At 46.9% G+C, this 21,237-nt stretch overlaps 1 long non-coding RNA gene across 2 annotated transcripts in view; it reads right to left on the bottom strand.

Annotated features, from left to right (window-relative positions):
• Nucleotides 1-3,848: 3,848 nt before the first annotated feature.
• LOC129406584 (uncharacterized) overlaps nucleotides 3,849-21,237 on the bottom strand; it is a 44,268-nt gene continuing 26,879 nt past the window's right edge. For both annotated transcript variants that reach the window (XR_008631085.1, XR_008631086.1), the window contains exon 6: nucleotides 3,849-5,299. This is a non-coding gene — a long non-coding RNA (uncharacterized LOC129406584). The remainder of the gene's footprint in view (nucleotides 5,300-21,237) is intronic.

The raw sequence follows: 21,237 nt of genomic DNA, 5'->3' as shown, positions 1-21,237 counted from the left end.
CTGGGGGACACCGGGGACAGCTGCAGGTGGCAGCGACCCTGCCCCTGGTGCTCAGGGCCACAGAGATGGGTAATAGATACAATCCACTCCGGAACCAAGGGTCTCCACACCATCTGCTCAGTGCTGAAGCTCGGTTGCCGCCCATCCCCCCTCGTACCAAATGGAGCAGTGGCCGTTTTGTTTTTCCCTCCTCTTTCCCACAGCCTGTCTGGAGACTTGGCCCACGCCTCTCTCTCTCTCTCTCTCTCTCTCTCTCTCTCTCTCTCTCTCTCTCTCTCTCTCTCTCTCTCTCTCTCTCTCTCTCTCTCTCTCTCTCTCTCTCTCTCTCTCATTTCTCATTACTGAGCTTGAGAGGGAAGGGTGGGCCAGTGAGGGAGGAAGACGGTTGGCCAAGAGGTGGGGAGCAGCCAGGAGCCCTAAATAGCTTTCGTCTTTTCATCCCTCCTGCTCACCACCTCCCTTGGCTACTCACAGCCTCTTTCTTGGGACCAGCCGGCGCCAGGATGGGGTCAGCTATGAGGCCAACCCAGGTTTGATGCTTGGCACCCCATCTGGTCCCCTAAGCTCTGCCAGGAGTGATTCCTGAGTGCAGAGCCAGGAGTAACTCCTGAGTATCACCGAGTGTGACCCCAAAACCAAAACCAAACCAAGCCAGAACCAAAAATAAGAATAGACCCAGGGAACCAACCCCCTGGTAGGAAGGACGACTGGGTGTTGATGAATTATCAAAGTGGAGGAACTCGGCCACAAGGACCCCCGCCCCTTCTCCCTTTTCTGGCCCCTCTGTGGCGGAGGCACACTGAGCCCCTTTTAGAATATCAAGTATTTTATCTCAGGGACAGGGAGTGCTGAAGTGCCGTGGGGTAGGAGTGGTCAAACATCCCCAAAGTCTTCCTATTTGAGGTAATTTTTAACCACTTTCTAAATACATTTATCTTTCTGCGACTCTAGGAGACAGAAATAAACTCAGCTTGTAGTTAGTGATAACACAGAATCATGCTCAGGTGATGGAAAATACCACCCTCGGGTGACTTGCAGGCCTAACCCTGGGCCCTTGACAGATTTGTTTTTTCCTTTCCGTAAAGAACAAAAGTAGTGCTTCACTTTGTTTCACACGGAGCGTCTGATTATACCTTTGAAGATCGGGGACAAAGGTTACGCAGCTTTACGAAATTTAGGGACACCGTCTCTGTACCACACTCGGCTAGGTTGTGGGCTCACGTGTGTATGCCTGTGTGTGAGAATGTTCTGGAAGATGTGGGGGAGGAAAAGATGAACAAGGCGTGAGGTCAGCTCTGCCCTGGTGTGGACTCCTGGGGATGGATTCAGGGCTGGCCTCTGAAAGTCAAACGAGCATAGCACTGAGGAGGAAGTTCATCAGTGTTGAGTAGGATCACTCTCAGAATGTTCTAGACTCTTTTCCCAACTATCTTTCATTTTAGTTGCTTTTGTTTTGTTTGGATTTGGTTGGCAATGCTCAGGGCTTACTCCTGGCTCTGTGCTCAGGGATCACTCCTGTCTGGGCTTGGGGGAGGGGATGATCTGTGGTGCTAGGGATTGAAGTGGGTTGGTCAAATGCCACGCAAGCACTTTAAGTCTTTTACTCTCTCTCTAGCCCTCATTTGACTTGTTTTAAAGGTCTATTCACCAGGACTAGAATCTATTATCTTTTATGACTTTTCCCAATTTCCTCCCCCAATTCTTAAGTAACATTTTCTTCCAGTGAAATTGTAGGGTTTTCACAACACCCAAAAGGAGAGAGAGATATCAAATTGGAATGCCCCGCCACAGAGGCGGGGTGGGGTGGGGGGATGGGACTGGGGGTGGTGGTGGGAGGGATACTGGGTTCATTGGTGGTGGAGAATGGACACTGGTGGAGGGATGGGTTCTCAAATATTGCATGAGGGAAAAACAAGCACGAAAATGTGTGAATCTGTAACTGTACCCTCACTGTGACTCACTAATTAAAAAATAAATAAATTTCAATAATTAAAAAAAAGAAATTGTAAGGTTTTAAGAGTATTATAAACAGTGGTACATTGGTTTGAAAAGTACCATCGGTTTAAAAATAAAAAAAATCTAATTAAGGGCAGGAGAGATAGTACAGTGGGTAGGGAGCTTGCCTTGTACGCAACCAACCTGTGTTCATTTCCCAGCATCCCACATATTTCCCTGACCCCTATCAGGAGTGACCCTTCTGAACACAAAGCAGGCATAGGCTCTGACTAAGTACCTAAGCACCCAGTTTTTGAAGTCAGCTGTGCCCCCCCCCCCCCCCCCCGCAACAAAACAAAAAGAAAATCTGAGTAATACTTAACGCTTTAATTCAAGTGCTTTTGTTTTGTTTTGTTGGGTATTGGGGTCATACTGGGTCACACTCAGGGCTATTACTAGCTCTGGGCTTAGAAGTGACCTCTGGTGGTGCCCCCTTCTCCAAAAGAAAGTCTTTCAATTATTTCCTGTGGTAAATTATATCCATTCATCCAACTTTCTTATTTATTAAATTTTTGGTGGTGGGCCACACCTGCTGATGCTCAGGGGGAACCCCTGGCTCTATGCTCAGGAATTTCTCTTGGCAGTGTTTGAGGGGCCATACAGGATGCCGGGAATTGAACCCAAGTCTGTCACATGCAAGGCAAACACCAGCTCCCTGCACTTATCACTCCAGCCCCTCAACCAACCTTCTTTACAGGGTGGGGGTTAGGAGGGAGTTAGGAATCAACCAAAAAACAAGACTTAAACAGCATCATGGGGCTGGAGCAATAGCACAGCGGGTAGGGCGTTTGCCTTGCATGTGGCCGACCCGGGTTCGATTCCCAGCATCCCATATGGTCCCCTGAGCACCGCCAGGAGTAATTCCTGAGTGCATGAGCCAGGAGTAACCCCTGTGCATCGCCAGGTGTGACCCAAAAGGCAAAAAACAAACAAACAAACAAAAAATACAAAAAAACAGCATCATGGGAAGTGCTTCAAAGGAGCTGCTCAGAAGGGTTACTAGCAGTGTTAAGGGCTAGGGGATGGAAATTTGGTTGAAGGAGTCACTGGGACATGATGCCACCATGGAGACACCATCCTCTAAGGAGGGATGTCTCTAAGGCAAAGGCAGGTTCACAGGGCTTGTTCCTGGATGACGGATACTCCAATTGCCAGTGTCCGGGATGTGATGAGAGGACAGTTTACTCCATGTGAAAACATAAGGGAAAGTCAACCTTGGATTTCCCAGAGTCTCAGAAACATTTGGGGCTAATTTAAAGGCTGTGGTGGGCTTTAAATTAGGAAACGTGGTCTCTGCCAGGAGGGACATGAGACAAAGGTGAGATTCAAGGTGGAGGGAAGAAAGTGAGACAGTATCTAGAGAGTGAAGGAAAGTCCAGAAAGGAACTGAGAGGACTAATGAGGAAACAGACAGCTGAACATTTCAAGCTGTTGTGTGGGACCGGCGAGGACTGTCAAATTAATGCACTGTGTCCTTTTGGCCTTGACACTTAAAACTTACAAGATAATGGTCTAGGTAGGTGCTAGGAACACGAGGGCAACCAAACCAGCCGTGGGTTGAAGATGTAGTAGAGAGGTTAAGGTGCTTTCCTTGCCCCTGGGTTTGATCCTTGCCATCCTCTATGGTCCCTTGAAGCTCAATCAGGAATGATCTTTGAACACAGAGGCAGAACTAAGCACTGAGCATCATCTGGTGTGGTCCCCCCAAAAAAACAAACAAATAAATAAGTAAACAAAAAAACATCTGAAGAAGCATTAAACATTCAAAGATCAGTCGCACAAATTCTCAATAGTTTATTAAACTGGATTGCTGGCAGTGGAAAAGGCTTCCTTTCCTATTTTGAGCTAAAATTCATCCACTGGTAACCTGACACCGCTAAATACATCACCCAAGTCAGTCAGTTGCATTACCACAGAATTTGCCGGTCATTCCTGAATGACATATTCTAATAATCATCTCTATTTCTAGTAATAACAATTTATTATCTTATATCTAACCCCGGGCTGGAGCGATAGCACAGCGGTAGGGCGTTCGCCTTTCACGTGGCTGACCTGTGTTCGATTCCTCCACCCCTCTCAGAGAGCCTGGCAAGCTACCAACAGTATGGAGCCCGCACGGCAGAGCCTGGCAAGCTACCCATGGCGTATTGGATATGCCAAAAACAATAAGTCCCTCAGTGAGAGACGTTACTGGTACCCACTCAAACAAATCGATGAGCAATGGGATGACAGTGATACAGTGACAGTGATATCTAACCCCAAGCATCAAGAGGATCCCTGAGTGCTGAGCCAGGAGTAAGCCTTGAGCGACCAGATGTAGCTCAAATCCCATCCCACCCCCAGGTACAAAAGTAACAAAACAAACACCAAAGTTCCTAGAGTATTCAAATAAAATAGTGGTTAACAGAAGGAAGTGGTGAAGCACCTGGTCTCTTCTGAATTAATTTTGTTTGCACGCTCCAAGGTGGACCTTGGCTTAACAGAGACCAACAACTGTTGACTGAATAGAGCTCCCAGCAAAACTTTCAGGGGGTCACAGACTTATTTCCCTCCCCCATTCAAGAGTAGATGTGGTACAGGGGCTCCTGGGCCTCATCCTTCCATTACATCCCAGGCATGCAGTAAACACTCCAGAAATTCTTCCTGAGAGTTGTCCTTATTATTGAGCTCGGGTTTTACCAGTAACATCACCTCCTTTCATTTTCTTCTCCCTAAATTTTGGCTCTTTCTTCCTCCTCTTCTTTCCACTCCTCTTCCATGGGTTGATCCTCTCTGGCTTTTCACGCGTATTTTGGGTGTGAGTCTTTCCCTACTGGCCTTTCCAAGATGATTTTTGATGCTCGCTCCTTCTTACCCGACTGTCCGACTATACTGAGGGGAGGTTGCATCTTCTGAATAAACCCCGGGCACTGATGACGAAGTGATTCATCAAGGGCAGACAGCACAGAGCTGTCACACGGGGCTGCAGGTGTCCTTCCCAACGGGTCAGCTGCGGGGAGCTTCGTGCGCGTGCCTATGTCTGTGCATTCCACAACCCATCGCTGCAGTAATAGAGGTTGAAGCCCACCGTCTCCCCCCCTCTCCTCTTGTGGTCTGTTGACTCTTCCTTGTCACGAATTAATAATAATGCGCTTGGCATTAGCAGATACTCACACTCATTATGTCTGCGGTTATCCACGGGTCCTGGGCTTCACTGGGATGTTTAATCATCCGCAAAAGCACTTCATTACGCTTTCGACTCCACTGCCACGGACATTATTTCTTAAATATATTTTGATTTAGCTCAACAGGGATTCATTCATTTCTGAAAAAGAAAGTGACAATTATGGTGTTTTGATAGGGTGCATCTGACGGTCATTCGTCTTTGTGCATTCCGGCACTAGAATTGTTTCCAGCGGGCTTAAGAGAGCGACGTGAAGCTAACTATGAGTTTATTTGTTTGGCCTCTCAATAAATCATACCCCCGTGATACTAGCATCTTGGATTGAGAGCTAACACGGTGGGTTTGCTTACTATTTTTCCTAATCCCCAATCAATTCCCCCAAAATGATATTCTTCACCTCGCTCAGTTGAAGAGATTGAGGCTTAGCAGATTTGATAACCATTCGGCTCAGTTTACTAAAAAGGCGTTCCAGCGCATAATTTCCAAAGGGGATTCTATTTTATTATAAATGGGTGAAGAATGGTGGGAATGAACAGAAATGCAAGTGGGTCCAAGAGGGAAAACAGATAAAGCGATTTCCCCTTGACACAGACATCCCCAGGAGGCAGCCAAGCCCCGGGTTCCTGTCAGCAATTTCTAACACAGCTGCTAGAGGGAGGTAAGAGGCTGAGAGAACAGCAGACCTGGGAAGGTCGCCATAAACCGCAGAGAGAAAATAGACACACTGGAATGGGAATAGGGTTGAGGCCACTTGCTACCTTCATCAATTCACCAAGCGTGCTTATTCATTTATGTACGTGTGCATTAAATTATTGGAAGGTCACCCCTTGTAGTGCTCAGAAGCTATTCCTGGCTCTAATCACTCCCGGTAGTGGGAGCAGAGGGTTGTATGAGGTTCGGGGATTGAACCCAGGTCAGCGTGCGGAAGCTAGGTGAACGCCTAACCCTGGTACTATCGCTCCAGCCTATAGCATGCTAATTTAAAATGCATGCTAATTTAAAATGCAGGTTCTGGTGGGGGGGGGCGCAGGGGGGTGGGGAGAGGAGGAGTTGGAGAAATAATACAGGAGTTAAGATCCTTGCCTTGCATGCAGCCGATCCTGATTGAGCAAATCCCCAGCACTGTGTGTGGAGTGCCCCAATCACCAGCAGTGATCCTTCAAGCACAGAGCCAGGAGGAAGCCCTGAGCACAGCTGGTAGTGGCCCTCAAACCATAAATCCATAACTAAAGTACAGGTTCCTGAATAAGAGTCAAACTCACAATATACCTTAAAGAACAGCTACTATCAAAAACACAAGAACAACAAATGTTGGTGAGGATGTGGAGAAATGAGGACCCTGAACTGTTGGCAAGAGTATAACGTGAGGGCTGGAGCAATAGCACAGCGGGTAGGGCGTTTGCCTTGCACGCGGCAGACCCGAGTTCGATTCCCAGCATCCCATATGGTCCCCTGAGCACCGCCAGGAGTAATTCCTGAGTGTAGAGCCAGAAGTAACCCCTGTGCATAGCTAGGTGTGACCCAAAAAGCAAAAAAAAAAAAAAAAGAGTATAAAGTGGGGCAGACACTAAGGAAACACTATGGAGGTTCCTCCAAAAATTAAGACTGGGCACCTGATCCAGCTGTGCCACTTTTGGGTATTTACCCAAAGAGATTGTGGAGCATTATTTACAATAGCCCTGATATAGAAACCCAAGTACCCATTGGCAGATAACTGGACAAAGATATGTTACCAAAAAACACTGTGATCTCACTGTATCGTCACTGTCATCCTGTTGCTCATCGATTTGTTCGAGCGGGCACCAGTAACGTCTCTTGATTGTAAGACTTATTTGTTACTGTTTTTGACACATCCAATACGCCATGGGTAGCTTGCCAGGCTCTGCCGTGAGGACACGATTCTCTCAGTAGCTTGCCAGGCTCTCCGAGAGGGGCAAAGGAATTGAACATGGGTTGGCCACATGAAAGGCGAATGCCCTACCGCTGTGCTATCACTCTATTGTTAAAAAAAAAAATGAAATCCTGCCATTGGCAGCCACATGGGTATAACTTGAGGATAGATGTTCCGTGAAATAAGTAATAATGGAAACGACAACCACAATATGTGAAAAACAAAGAAACAAAATGATAGGCTGGAGAGACAGTATGGGATGAAGATGTTCCACAGAACTGACCCCAGTTCACTATTAGGCTCTGCATATGACCCCCCAAACATCAGGAGGATCCCTGCGTGCAGAGGCAGGAGTCGGCCTTGAGCAACACCAGAGGTAGCCCAAATCCCATCCCACAGAAGGGAGGCGTGAAAATGGTCTACTGGGTAAGAGGAATCAGCGGTGGGCCAGAGCCAGCACAGTGAGGAAGGCACTTGTTTTGGATGAGGCTGACCCAGGTCAGTACCACGTATGGTTCCCCGAATGCAACCCCGGGGGATTCCTGAATGTTGAGCCAGGAGTGAGACTTGAGTGCCACCAGGTACAGCCCCCAAACCAAAAAGAATAACAAAAAAGAGATCAATTGTATAGTGAAAGATGGAAAGTTGACTTTTGGCGGTAACCATGACATGGTATAATAGAAGACTAATCTGTAACGCTGTACAGTTGATGCCTATACAAGACTGCGAACAAGTGATGCTTCAGTAAAACAAACCAAAAAAAAGCTACCTGCTTTCGACCTAGTTCTGTTCGCTTAGGCCTAGGGGGAGGCGGCAGGCCAGGTGTATTGTGGACATGCAGTGGGGAGCTGCTAATTTAAGAGATGGGAACATGGGGGTGGGAATGGGTCTGTGGCAGGAAATCATGATGGAAAAACTGAATGTTTCCATCTTGGTCTTCACACTTTACTGAAAGTGTGAGCTTTGCTAGAACATAAACTGAAAAGAACGAGCAAAGGAAAACAGAAGAAATCATTTATTTAGGGTTCAATGGGGTTATCTGGGGGGGAAGGTGAGAAAATTTCGAAAAATGTAGCACTGACGTCCCATTGTTCATCGATTTGCTCGAGCAGGCACCAGTAATGTCTCCATTGTGAGACTTCTTGTTACACATTGGACTTGTTACACAAGGACTTCTTGCTCTTGTTTTTGGTATATCGAATACAGCACGGGGAGCTTGCCAGGCTCTGCTGTGTGGGTGGGATACTCTCGGTAGCTTTCCGGACTCTCTGAGAGGGATGGAGCAATCAAACCCAGGTTGGCTGAGTGCAAGGCAAACGCCCTACCCGCTGTGCTATCGCTACAGCCCTTAGAAAAATATATGAAAGAAAAAAATTTAAATCACAGAAAAGTTCACCTCTAGAGAAAAATATTAAATAATGAGGAAAAAACAAACAAAAAGTCTGAAAGGAAATTACCGTTATGATCCTGGCTATTTCCTTTCAATTTTTAAAATTTTGTTTTCTTTTCAGTGTTTAAAGGCCAATATAGTTATATGATTGATATTTGGGCTGGGGAAACTTTTTATTTTAGTTTTGTTTTGGTTTGGGAGCTACACCTGACAGTGCTTCCTCCTGATTCTGTGCTCAGGAATCACTCCTGGTGGTACATGGGGGACCATATGAAGTGCCAGAGGTCACACTGGGTCAATCATACACAAGGCCTTACTCCCTGTACTATCTCTCCAGCCACTAAACTTTTTTCTTACACTGCATCTAGCATCATTTTTATCAAAATTTTTAAAGTTGAATTTCAAATTTGCTAAAAATTCTATGTGAAAATAACCCCCATAATATTTTTCATTTTTTAATGACATTTTTGTCACTGAACATTTAGTTGCTTCTACTTTTGCCCCAAGATACTCAGTAAGTTAAACATGGCTTTTATTATTACAATTCCACTTTGGAGCTGGAGTGATAGTACAACAGGTAGAGCGTTTGTCTTACACCTGGCCTACTCAGATTCAACCCACATTCAATCTGTGGCATCCCATGTGGTTCCCTGAGCACTGCCAGGAGTAATTCCTGAGTACAGAGTTGAGGACGGCCAGGTGTGACCCCAAAAGTTCCCCCCTCAAAAAAATAATTTAAATACTAAAATAAAATTCCACTTTACAATGTAAATCAATTTTGGCCTTGCATCACTTAGTTCTGGGTTGCTCTTCAACCCAGTGCTCACCTTTGAACTCTGTTTTGCTTATCTCTAAGTATTTTTGCTTGCATTGGAAGCAATGGAGAAGCCTCCATTCTCTCTTGAACATGTATTTTGTCTCTCTCCTCTCAAGTTTTTCTAAATAAATTTCATTCAATGAAAATTATCTTGCTTTGCTGAGAGAGAGAGAGAGAGAGAGAGAGAGAGAGAGAGAGAGAAGTTCAGGCATGTTTCACTGCAGTAGTTCTGAAAGATCAGAAAGTATTTGGGGCATTTATTTTTAGTATTTTGTATTGTGAGATGCATGTTGACCTCATTGGGTTTCCCTGGGAATAAATTTCTCTGGACCGTCCACCGGGAGAGGGGTCTTGCATTTGACTTAGATCAGTCTATTATCAGAAAGAATGAATGAAAGCTATCTTAATAAAATCGAAACCAGGGGATTTTGCTGAAGCTGCTTTCAAACCATGAATGACCTATGCTGACATAAGGAAAGAATAAAGATTACAAGGGTTGGTTTCTATATGATTGTTTTGGGGGTTTTCCAGTTTAAAAAGTGTTATTTACTAGCACTGTAAAATGGATGCCAAAAATATGTCTTCAAATGCAGAAGAGATAATTAGGTTTCACTGTCCTGGGTCAAAAAGGAATTACTTTCTGGCCGATCTCTAAAACTTTGGCCACCTGCCTGGTATTTCTCCTCAATTTCACACTTTGGAAAGGCCTCCAGGCAGACACCATTCAGGATTGGTACCAATCGTGATGGGTCATAGCAACATAACCCTTCACCCACTTCTCAAAGCAAACTGCTCGTTTTGAATCTATAAATAGAAGGATTTCCAAAATTAACTCAGCTTATAAAAATTATTGGTTTTGTGTCATGTTTCTGTAGCGATTACAAGCCAGCAAAATGCACGGAATTTATAATAAAGCTATCTCACCTAAATCTTCAAGCTGATAGAATTTTAACTAGATTATGTTCATTTCCCCACAAAAACTAACCCTAGGCAAATTTGTGGAAAGGACCAAAAAGTGTGTTTAGATATTCTTCCATTGATGTTTTGGGGGATCCTTACATGTTTTCTCTTTACATGAAAAACATTCACACCAGGTTAAAAGCATAAGCAGCCATGTAAAATGTTATTCCTCCTGGATACTATCATTTATGGGCAACATTTCTCAAATCTTTAAGGTGTGAAAATCTTAGTTTCAATGCAGCTCCTAGTTCACCTTGCTGGATAAGGCCCAGGAACCTACTTTAGGGACTCTTAAGTAGGTGTTGGAGAAGCACCCCGGTAAAAAAAAAAAAAAAAAAAAAGTTAGAATGGGTGGAATATCACCCACCAGGGGCCAGGAATGTGGTTCATCGGTAGACCACTTGACCTATAAATGTGAGGTCCTAGGTTCAATCCCTGGCAACACACACATACACACACACACACACACACACACACACACACACACACAACTGAATTGATCAACTTTGGTCCTTTGCCTGTGGCTCCTCAAGCGAGACCAGTAAGTATTCTCAATGTGCCCCCACCCAGATCAAATTTATTCAACTTTCCATACATCTGGCTGTTCATTCCCCTACTCATTCACTTTATAGATACACTGTAAATAACAAACTCTCTTAGGGAACTGAAGTGAATGCATGAGGGGTGAAGTTTCTTAAATGGAAAAAAATTCTATCTGCCCAGAAATTCAAATGGAATTTGGTCAAGCTAACAAGAACCACAGGATGAAACAAATTTTTTTTTTGTTTTCTTTTGGGGTCACACCCAGCAATGCTCAGGGGTTACTCCTGGCTTTGCACTCAGGAATTACTCCTGGCGTTGCTTGGGGACCATATGGGATTCTGGGAATCGGACCTGGGTCGGCCACGTGCAAGGCAAACGCCCTACCCGCTGTGCTATCGCTCTAGCCCCAGGATGAAACAAATTTTAAATGAGATCAAAATGTTTTGGAAATTTCTGTTTACTTATTTCTACTTTTGTTTCAAAAAGTGATTTAGGATGGGTCTATGGAATATACATATAGAATAGAGCAGAATAAAAGTAACACTGACCAAGAAGCTAGAGAAATAGATGAAACACAAAATGTCTGAGCATTCATTCTATACAGTTAGAATAATACAGTATGTGGTCTCTAGTTTTCTTTCACCAACTAACTGTGTTTTCTGGGTCCATTCATTTTGCAGCATGGGTCAGACTTCATTTCTTTTTCACAGATAAATAATATTCCATTGCATGAACATTCAATGAATAGAATGATGGAATCCATAATTCTAGTAATAAATATTATTAACAATGCAGCTATGAACACTCATGCATAAATTTTTGTGTGGACATGTGTTTTTATTTTGGGGGGAGTTATACACTCAAGAGGAGTACTGCCCAGCCAGTTATTCTTATATTTAACATTTTGAGGATTTTCTGGACTGTTTTCCACAGTAGTTGTATGTTCTCATATGTCTGGGCCAGAAAGATAATACAGGAGTTAAGACACTGTCTACACATGGCTAACTCTGTTCTGATCCCTGGCACCACTTATGGTCCCCTGAACATCGCCAGGACTGATTCTGAGCACAGAGCCAAGAACAATCCCTCAACAGGACCAGGTGTGGTGCACACACATACACACAAGCACATACACACACACACACACACACACACACACGAAAAAAGTTTGAGAAGTTCTGATTTTTCTCTAACATTTGTTGTTATCTGATTGTGATTATAGCCATCCTGTTCAAAGTGAAATAGTATCTCCTTGTGGTTAGATTTGCATTTCCCTTATGACTAATGATGTAAAACATCTTTTCATGTGCTTATCGTTTATTTTATTTGGAGAATGTCTGTTAGAATCCTTTGCCCATTATTTAAATGGTGTCATTTGTCTTTTTTAATTATTAAATTATAAACACTCTTTACCTATTTTATAAAGAAGCTCATTATGTTTGATTTATTTCCGTTGTATCCTTTGAAGCACAAAACATTTAATGTTCATGCAATCCTGCTTATGTTGTTTGTGCTTTGGGCATCTTATGTAAGAAACCATGGTCAAGTATAAGGTCACAAAAATTTACACTAACATTTTGTTCTAGAAACCTTTTTGTTTGGTTTTGTTTTGGAGATCACACCCAGCAATGCTCAGGGCTGACTCCTGGCTGTGTGCTCAGGGATCACCCCTGGAGGTGCTCAGGAAATTATATGTGATACCAGAGATCCAGCCCAGTCAGCTGTGAGCAAGTCAAATGCTCTACCCCTGAACTATCTGCCCAGCCCTCACTTCCTCCTTCTCTTTTATAGTTTTTTTAGTTTGGGTGGTGATTTTTCACTTTTTGCTTTTGGGTCATACCCGGTGATCCTCCAGGGTTACTCCTGCTCTGCACCCAGGAATTACCTCTGGTGGTGCTAGGGACCATATAGGATGCTGGGAATCGAATCTGGGCTGGTCGCCTGCAAGACAAGTGCCTGATCCGCTGTACCATCGCTCCTACACCTTCTACAGTTTTTAATTCTGGTTTTTACTGTTTTTTGTTTATTTGTTTGTTTTAGATCTCAGATCCATTCTGAATTATCTTTTTCTTTTTTTGCTTTTTTTTTGCTTTTTTTGGGTCACACCTGGTGATGCACAGGGGTCACTCTTGGCTCTGCGCTCAGGAATTACAGCTGGCAGATGCTGGGAATCGACCCAGGTCAGCCGCATGCAAGGCAAACGCCCTGCCTGCTGTGCTATCATTCCAGCCCCTCTGAATTACCTTTTAAAGTATGTTTAAATTAACTAAAGAACCATGATTTACAAAGTATCGATCGTTGGGTCTTACAATGTTTGACAATGCTTACAATATTTTGACACCAATCCCACCACGAGTGTCACCTTTCCTCCACGAGACCCTTTGCTTCCCTCCTGCCACCCCCACTCCTCTCCTTTCATAGGCACATTTCAAAGTTTTGTGGTGGGAGTTTTGATCTCCTTGTTTTCAGCGTTGTTGACCCAGTGCTTTGGATATGCACTATTCTGAGTTACTTTTTGGGCATAAGGTGTGAGGTGAGGGACCTATGGCTATCCCTGGATTTTTTTCTTTATACTTCCATAATGTATTTTAATTTTTTTTTTTAGTGGGAAAAGGTGTTTATTTTTTCTATCCTGGATTGTTTTTATGAAACATTTCGGTATTATAATGACTGGTCCTAGGATACACAATTTTGTATCTTTTTGAATGGATAGTGGTTGATAGCAGTGTCTACTATCACAAATTCTCATCTAAAAAGACCCATAAAAGGGGTTGGAGTGATAGCACAGTGGGCAGGGTGTTTGCCTTGCAGGCGGCCGACCCGGGTTTGAATCCCAGCATCCCATATGGTCCCCTGAGCACCGCCAGGGGTAATTCCTGAGTGCAGAGCCAGGAGTAACCCCTGTGCATCGCCGGGTGTGACACAAAAAGCAAAAAAAAAAAAAAACAAATAAATAAAATAAAATAAAATAAATAGACCCATAAAAAAGACTTTGGATTGGGGTCAGGGAGGAGGGTATGGATATGTCCTGAATCAAACTCAGGTTTCATGCACGTAAAGCATTTACTCTGCACTAAGCTAGATCCCCAAGATGTAGGAGACAGAAAGCAGATTAGTAGTTACTTAGAACTGAGGAAACAGATAAAGGACTGCTAAAGGAAAAGTGTTTTGTTTATTTTGTTTATTTGTTATGTGGGGCTGAAGCGATAGCGCAGCAGGTAGGGCGTTCACCTTGCATGCAGCCGACCCGGGTTCGATTCCTCCGCCCCTCTTGGAGAGCCCAGCAAGCTACTGAGAGTATCTAGCCAGCATGGCAGAGCCTGGCAAGCTCCCTGTGGTGTATCCGATATGCCAAAAGCAGTAACAACAAGTCTCACAATGGAGACGTTACTGGTGCCCGCTCAAGCAAATCGATGAGCAAGGGGATGACAGTCATACAGTGATTTGTTATGTGATTAAAAAAAATCAGATTGATTATGGTGATAACTCTATAACTCTGAGCATTGTAAAAAAACTTTTGAATTATATGTTTTAATGAGTAAAGCAGATGTTACCCTTCCCTCCAAAAAACCCTAGCGGAGTTCAAAGCATTTTAATAAGGACATGGGTCACTGATGCCGGCTTGGTGCCCACAAAATCAGGACTATCTAGGGATAGTCCAGTTCTATCTTTCTGGAAATCCACCATTAATATCATTTCTCCTGTCTGAGCTCTGATAAGGGGAAGGTAGCAGAGAGTTCAAGATAACAGTTTCTGGCAGGACTCTAACATGCAATTTTTTAAAAAAAATTATGATTAAGGATGAATATACTTACTTTGGCAATCCCAAACAGGATTTTTTTTTTTAGTATTTTTTTTCACGTGTTCTGATGCTTTCAATATATTCTGTTGAATGTACTTGGGGGTCTTTTGTTTAAAGCACTGTTTGGTAATGAAGCTATTGCTTAAATGGACACAGTGATTTTCGTCAATAGTAAGAATCATTGTTCACGACGTAAAATGGACTTTAACCACAGAACTAACCATGACTTATACGCAGTGAATTGAAAGACACTGCAAAATTAAATTAAATTTTAAAGAAAGCCACAGAAACTGAGCCCTGAGAGGTAATGCAGAGGTTAAGGCACTTGCCTTGCTTGTGGCCAATGTAGGTTTGACCCCCCCAGCACCACATAAAACCCCCCAAACACAAGAGTCATGACTACTTCCTGAGCACCACAAGGTCTGACCCCACTTTCACACCCCCAAATACCGCAGAAACTATAAAAAAAATATTTTTTTCCCTGTTTTGGGGAAGAGCAACAAAGCTCAGGGGTTTACTGTTTCGGTGCTCAGAAGTCATTCCTGGCATTGCTCAGGGACCATGCAATGTCAGGGGTTCAAGTCGGGGGGTTCTCACATGAAAAACACATGCTTGAGCTTTGAGATGTTTATGGGTCCCTGAAAGAGATTTTTTTTTAAAGCATAGTGCTCAATGAGCAATCTCACGTAATTCACCGCATCTCGAGCTATTTTGCTGTCTGAAGCCTGTGGAGTCCCCAAACCCTCCCCCCAAACACTGGCTGGGATGCGCGGCTTTGTGTAGAGCAGACGCCTCCCCTAATCACTGGCGCTGCAGCCACAAAACGACAAACCGACAAACCGTAACATAAAAGGCCCGAGGGGGCTCATCTTGTTCTTGCTTCCATAGTCTTCCAGAACTCTCTTCTCCCTGACGGTCTTTCTAGCGAGGAGCAAGTAGAAAAGGAATCCAGGAGAGCCTTAGGAGGTGAGCAAGACGATCACAGCCAGAGAGCCCAGCGGTGGATACGGAGGAATAGCCCCGTGGCTTAGAACAGACACCTACGCTGCCTGGCAAGTTGATGGCCCCGGGTTCGAGTCCCTGGTTCCTAGAATCCCTGATTTTGGCAGCTCTATCTTCGATCCTCAGTACGACAAGTAATTTCTGGGGACTCCAGGATGAGAAGGGGGTATGTACCATGTCCAGGACGTGTGGTTCCTGGTGAGCATCTATCTGTGCAGGCACCACCTCTGTGTGCACCCCCTCCACACCCACCCTACGCACCACCACAAAACCCCCATGAAGGGAAGGAGTGGGGGAGGGAAAGAAAACAAAGAGCAAGGCTTGCAAACGTTACATCACCTTCCGAGAGAACCAGCTGGCCACCCCATTTTCAGAAAGGAGAAAAATCACCAGGCATCGTGCTGGATGTTGTCACGGTCACTGTCATCCCGTTGCTCAGTGATTTGTTTGAGCGGGCACCAGTAACGTCTCTCATTGAGACTTATTGTTACTGTTTTTGGCATATCCAATACGCACGGGTAGCTTGCCAGGCTCTGCCGTGCGGGCTCCATAGTCTCGGTAGCTTGCCGGGCTCTCCGAGAGGGGCGGAGGAATCGAACACAGGTCAGCCGCGTGAAAGGCGAACGCCCAACCGCTGTGCTATCGCTCCAGCCCGCTGGATGCTGACCTCCCTAAAATCAATAGGAAGTTGCTTCTGAGGCTACCCCCCCCCCCTTCTGGACCCCTGGGGAGGTAGCATCACCCCCTTTTTGGAAAACGCTGCTCTATAAAATTAAAAGGAAAAACTGTTTGATGGTTATTCAGGGATGGAATAGAAGGGACCTTGGAGCTTTACATTTCTAACTATCTTAACTGATTTTTTTTTTTTTTGGTTGTTGTTTGGTTGGTTTTGGACCTCACATGGCTCTGTGCTCAGGGTTCACGTGGTGCTGGGATTCAATCCAGGGTCGTGGCCATAGCCACATGCTAGGCCAGTGTCTTAACCTTTGTACCATCTCTGTGGCCCTTAGCTGATTCTCCTAAGCACAGGGAGAATCACATTGTGTTGCTGACCTGTTATTTTGTTCCAGGAGGAGAATGGCTGTCATACTGCAAAGAGAGACGCAGAGAGACCTGAAGCCCGCTGTGGACCGAAGAGCAAACGCTCAGCTCTGACCCTGACTCTAAGCCCGACTGATGCAGGAATCCAGCTGCCTGCCAGGAGCCGCACTCTGGATGCGTGTGGACGCTCTTCCCCAGGGTAACCAAGCAACAAGAGCAACCGCCGACTCTCTCGGCCCTTCAGCTCCTGCAACCCTCTCGTGCTTCCCACGCCAGTGACCTGGGTTTGATCCTTAGCACCCCATATGGTCCCCTGAGCCCTGCCAGGAGTGACCACGAGTGCAGAGCTAGGAGAAGCCCTGAGCCTCACCGGTTCTGTGCCCAAACCCCCAAAATAAAATAACATTAGAGAAGGAAAACTTGTGCACGTCTCCTTCCATTCATCCTCATTTCCACCATCGTCTTTGATGCTTTCGCAAATCTCAGCAACACTTGACTTCTCTCCTTTGGGGCTGGGAGGGGACAGGCACATGGCAGTGCTCTGGGACCACTCCAAGCTTGTGCTTGGGGGTCACTCCTGGGATGCTCAGGGGATCGTGCAGTGCTGGGGATCGATCCCAGCAGGCACATGAGTTTCCCCACCCCCCCCAGCCTTCCCCCAGGCCCCTGTTCACATCGATATCACCAGGACTGAGTTCCCAGCAAACATGAGCTTGTTGTGTCTTGGGTTTTTTTTAAAAAAAATTTCCCCTTGACTCTTACTCCCATAACTTTGCACTACAGTAAGCACTTAAAAAATCTTGTGAACAAATTAATATAGGAACGATACCTAAGAATGAGGAAGAAATGACTAGATTGATGAATCAAACAAATGAATGCTTTACTTAGCTTTCACCCAAGGTTGTTTTGGTTTTTTTTTTTTTTGATGAAATTTGCTTAAAAGAGAGTACAGCAGGAAAGTTCCTTACCTTTCATGCAGCTGAACTGGGTTTTATCCCTGGCACCACAATATGCTTCCCCATGCCCCATCAGAAGAAACCCCAAAGTACAGAGTTAGGTGTAAGCCCTGAGCACAGCCGGGTATGGACCAGGAGCAAAACAAGACCAAGAAAAAGCTAGGGATTGGTGGCTCAGGAGTCGCGGCAAGTGCTTGTCTAAGGCTCTGGCTTTGATTCCTGGCCCTGGGCGGGGAAATCCGAGGTATGTTAGGATTTAGTGTCATGCTCCGAGGGAATTTGTACTTGATCCTACATGGAACCCCCCAAGTCATTCTTGGCAGCCGCGGAGTGGGGGGGGCACAGACAGTGTTGCTCAGGGGCCACTCCTGGCTCTGTGCTCTCCCATCGCTCCTGCTCAGGGACCATATTCAGGGCTGGGGATCAAACCTGGGCCGGCTGCCAGCCCAGCGGGGCAAGTGCCGTCACCCCGGCACTATCTGCCCCGAGACTCGGGGTTTTCCCCAAGCAAGTTAGCTGGTGGGAAACGCAACGCTGCAAGGAAGTACAGCAGGTGGGCCCCTCCGAGAAGCCCCTGCACAGCCTTGGTCATCTGTCGGGTCCTCTGGAGGTTAGTTACCTCGGGAAGGAGGAAGGACACTTCGGCATCCCCGTTCCCGGAACGCAGGCAGAACAGCGAGCTGCACCCCTGGGGGTCGGCGGGGTGGGGGCGGGGGCGTTCGGGGGCGCGGATCCCTACTTCCTGACACCGGGACTGGCTCCCAGGAAACCTGCAAGCGCCTCCCTCCACACTCGGCCTCACAGCCCAACCCCGGCCCTTTCTCGCGCCGCAGCGAATTTCTTGTGATGCTAATGCAGGGAGGGCGGGGCTGGTTACCAGGGAAACCCCGGCGCGCCGCGCCGGGGTTGGGGCGCTCGGAGCCAGCCCAAACCCGGGAGGGAAGGGTGGAGTCCACTCCCCAAACTGGGCAGTGCCACTGAGGGGCTGAGGTGTGTGTGAGGGGGGGGAGGAGTCTGGGTGCAACTGGGGTGGGGGGTTCTGCTCACTTAAAGAAAGTAGATTTCGGGGCGGGGGTGGGGGTGGTGGGTGATACATTTTTTTCCCCCAGAAAAGAGGCATCTCTAGGCTGCAGGTTGAACCCCACTGCGGATGGCAAGTGAGTTCACCCCTCCTTCCGGCATACTGAAGAAGGGAGCTTGGGGGGCTCCCAGCCGGGTGGCCTTGGGAAGGGCTGGGGGAGAATGATGGGCTGAGGAGGGCCTGGGAGCACAGCGTGCTTCACACCTCACCTTGCACCCCTCTAGGTCTGGCTGTTCCCCCTTTTTACTGTAGGGATGATTTATTTAGCAGTGGCTGCCTAACCGGGTCCCTTGGGTGCTGTTCTCGTCAACAAGGCAAGGCTGGAGAGGGCTGTGGGGCTGTTTCGAGCCCCGTTGGGGTGCCGGCATCTGTGATCTGTGTGTGTGTGTGTGTGTGTAAGATGAAGGTCTCACCTGTACAGTGGGTCCCCTGCCTTGGTCACTTTGCAAGTGTCTGAAAAAGCACGTGTTGGGGCAGGGAAGCTGACCCACCCCTACCCACATATTGGAAAGGTCGCCAGGCCCTCTCTCTTTTCTGGTATTGTTTCCCAGACTAACAGATTGAGCCTGCAGAGTGTCAGACTCACCAGAGAGCACCTGCAGGAAACTTTAGTAATCTGCGAGCCGCCGCTGACCACTGACCACTAGAGGCCGACTGGCTGCAGAACACTGTAGGGTGGAGCCGCGGAGTTCCCACAGGGCTGCGGTCCTAAAGCAGGCAAGACCCAGACAGGGGAGAGTGAACAGAGGCTGAGCTGCCTGCCGTGGGGCTAGAGAACTAGTTTAGAAGGGCAGGCACTGGCCTGGCGTGCAACCAGGACAGCTATGGGCCTTGCTGGAATCCCAGCACCCCCTAGGGCTCCTGAGCACAGGAACTCCCGAACACAGAGCTAGGAAGAGCCCCTGCACTCCAATAAAAAGTATACAAGAAAAAAAATTTTAAAATAATTAAAATTAGGGGCCAGAGCAATAGCACAGTGGCAGGGTATTTGCCTTGCACCCTGCCAACCGTGGTTCCATCCCTGGCACCCCCTATGGTTCCCTGACACAGAGCCAGAAGTAAGCCCTAAGAACTTCTGGGTGGGCCAAAAAACATCCAAATGCAAAGGTGCAGTTATCATTAAGTTCATTTCTCAGGATTGCGGGTGCCCTCTCGGACTCATCCCCAATCCTGAGCCCATTTCAGTGTTGGAGGGGAGCTGGGGGGGGCGTGGATGCTCCTAAAGGACAGTCAGCCAGGACTGGGATAGTGTCACTGCGTCTTGCTCTCTCCTCCCCAAGTGTAACTGTCCTGAGTGTCAAGTCTATGCTCAGCTCTTTATAAAAGGGCACCCCAGGGCCGGAGCCAGGGTACAGCAGGGAAGGTGCTCGCCTTGCACTTGACAACCCGGGTTCCATTCCCAGCATCCCAGAGGGTCTCTGGAGCCCCACCAGAAGTGATCCCTAAGGACAGAGTCAGGGGTGAAGCCCCGGGCACTTCAGGGGTCCCTGGGTGCACAAGTGCCCTCCACTTCTCCCTCTAATCCTATGAGAAGACTGTGGGCCTCAGAGGGAGAAAAAGCACTTGCAGCCCAGGGCAAACCTCCGGCCAGAGACCTGAGCACCTTAGTTTCCTCAGACAGAGCGAGACGTGGGGACCAGACGGAGTCAGGGTGGGTAAGTCACGTGAGGGAAGCCTGGGTTCCATCCCCAGCACCACACACTCACGAAAGCGGTGGAAACAAGACACTGGGGAAATACAGGTGATGTAGAGTCTGGCGAGCCTGGACTCCACTCTGCCCCCTCGGGTCCTGTCACGACAGGAAGGAACACGTTAAGAACCAAACCGAACTGAACCCAAACAAGACCCAAACACCCTTTTCCAAAGGGGAGACAATGGGTTTTAAATTCCGACGGACTAGCCCTGAACGAACGCCAGGAACTATCTCCCCTCAGGAATGACCTGGGATCCCTTGGGATAAGGACCCAGAGTCCCGTGGGGCTCCTGGATTCCACACTGTGTTTCTCTGGGTGGAGAGCGGCTAAATGTCAGAGAGTCCTGGGCTCTGCTTAACATCATATCACTGACTCCATTCTGATCACATCTGTTCGGAAGACCACTCAGGCATGTTTCAGAATCATATTCTGCGTCCAACTCGTAGGGTGAAGTGGAATAATTACCGCCTTTGTTGAAGCCCAGGATGAGATCTGTCTAACAGATTGCTTCCCACTCCTTCTCAGTATACCATTTTCCCTTCAGTGTTTCCAAGCTGGGGGGTGGGGGAGAAATCGAATCATTCTGCACAACGTAGACAAAACGCTGAAAGGAAAACACTTCAACTGAAGTTTTCTGACAGTGCAAGTGTGTCTGTAACTGAAGGGTGTATGTTCGGGGGCAGGGAGTGGGGTAAGGCATGCCCAGGACAGAACTCAGAGTTTTGTACAGGTGAGGCATGAGCTCGACTTCCAGTGCCACATCCCTTGGCCACCAGTGGCATTTTAACAATAATTTTCTAGGGGGCCGGAGAGATTAACACAGTGGGCTGGAGAGATCGCACAGTGGCTTGCCTTGTAAGGCAGCCAACCTGTGTTCTATTCCCAGCATCCCCAAAGCCCCC

The sequence above is a fragment of the Sorex araneus genome, chromosome 7 (genome assembly GCF_027595985.1).
Source record: "Sorex araneus isolate mSorAra2 chromosome 7, mSorAra2.pri, whole genome shotgun sequence".
NCBI lineage: Eukaryota > Metazoa > Chordata > Mammalia > Eulipotyphla > Soricidae > Sorex > Sorex araneus.
This window is presented reverse-complemented; position numbering and strand designations above follow the sequence as displayed.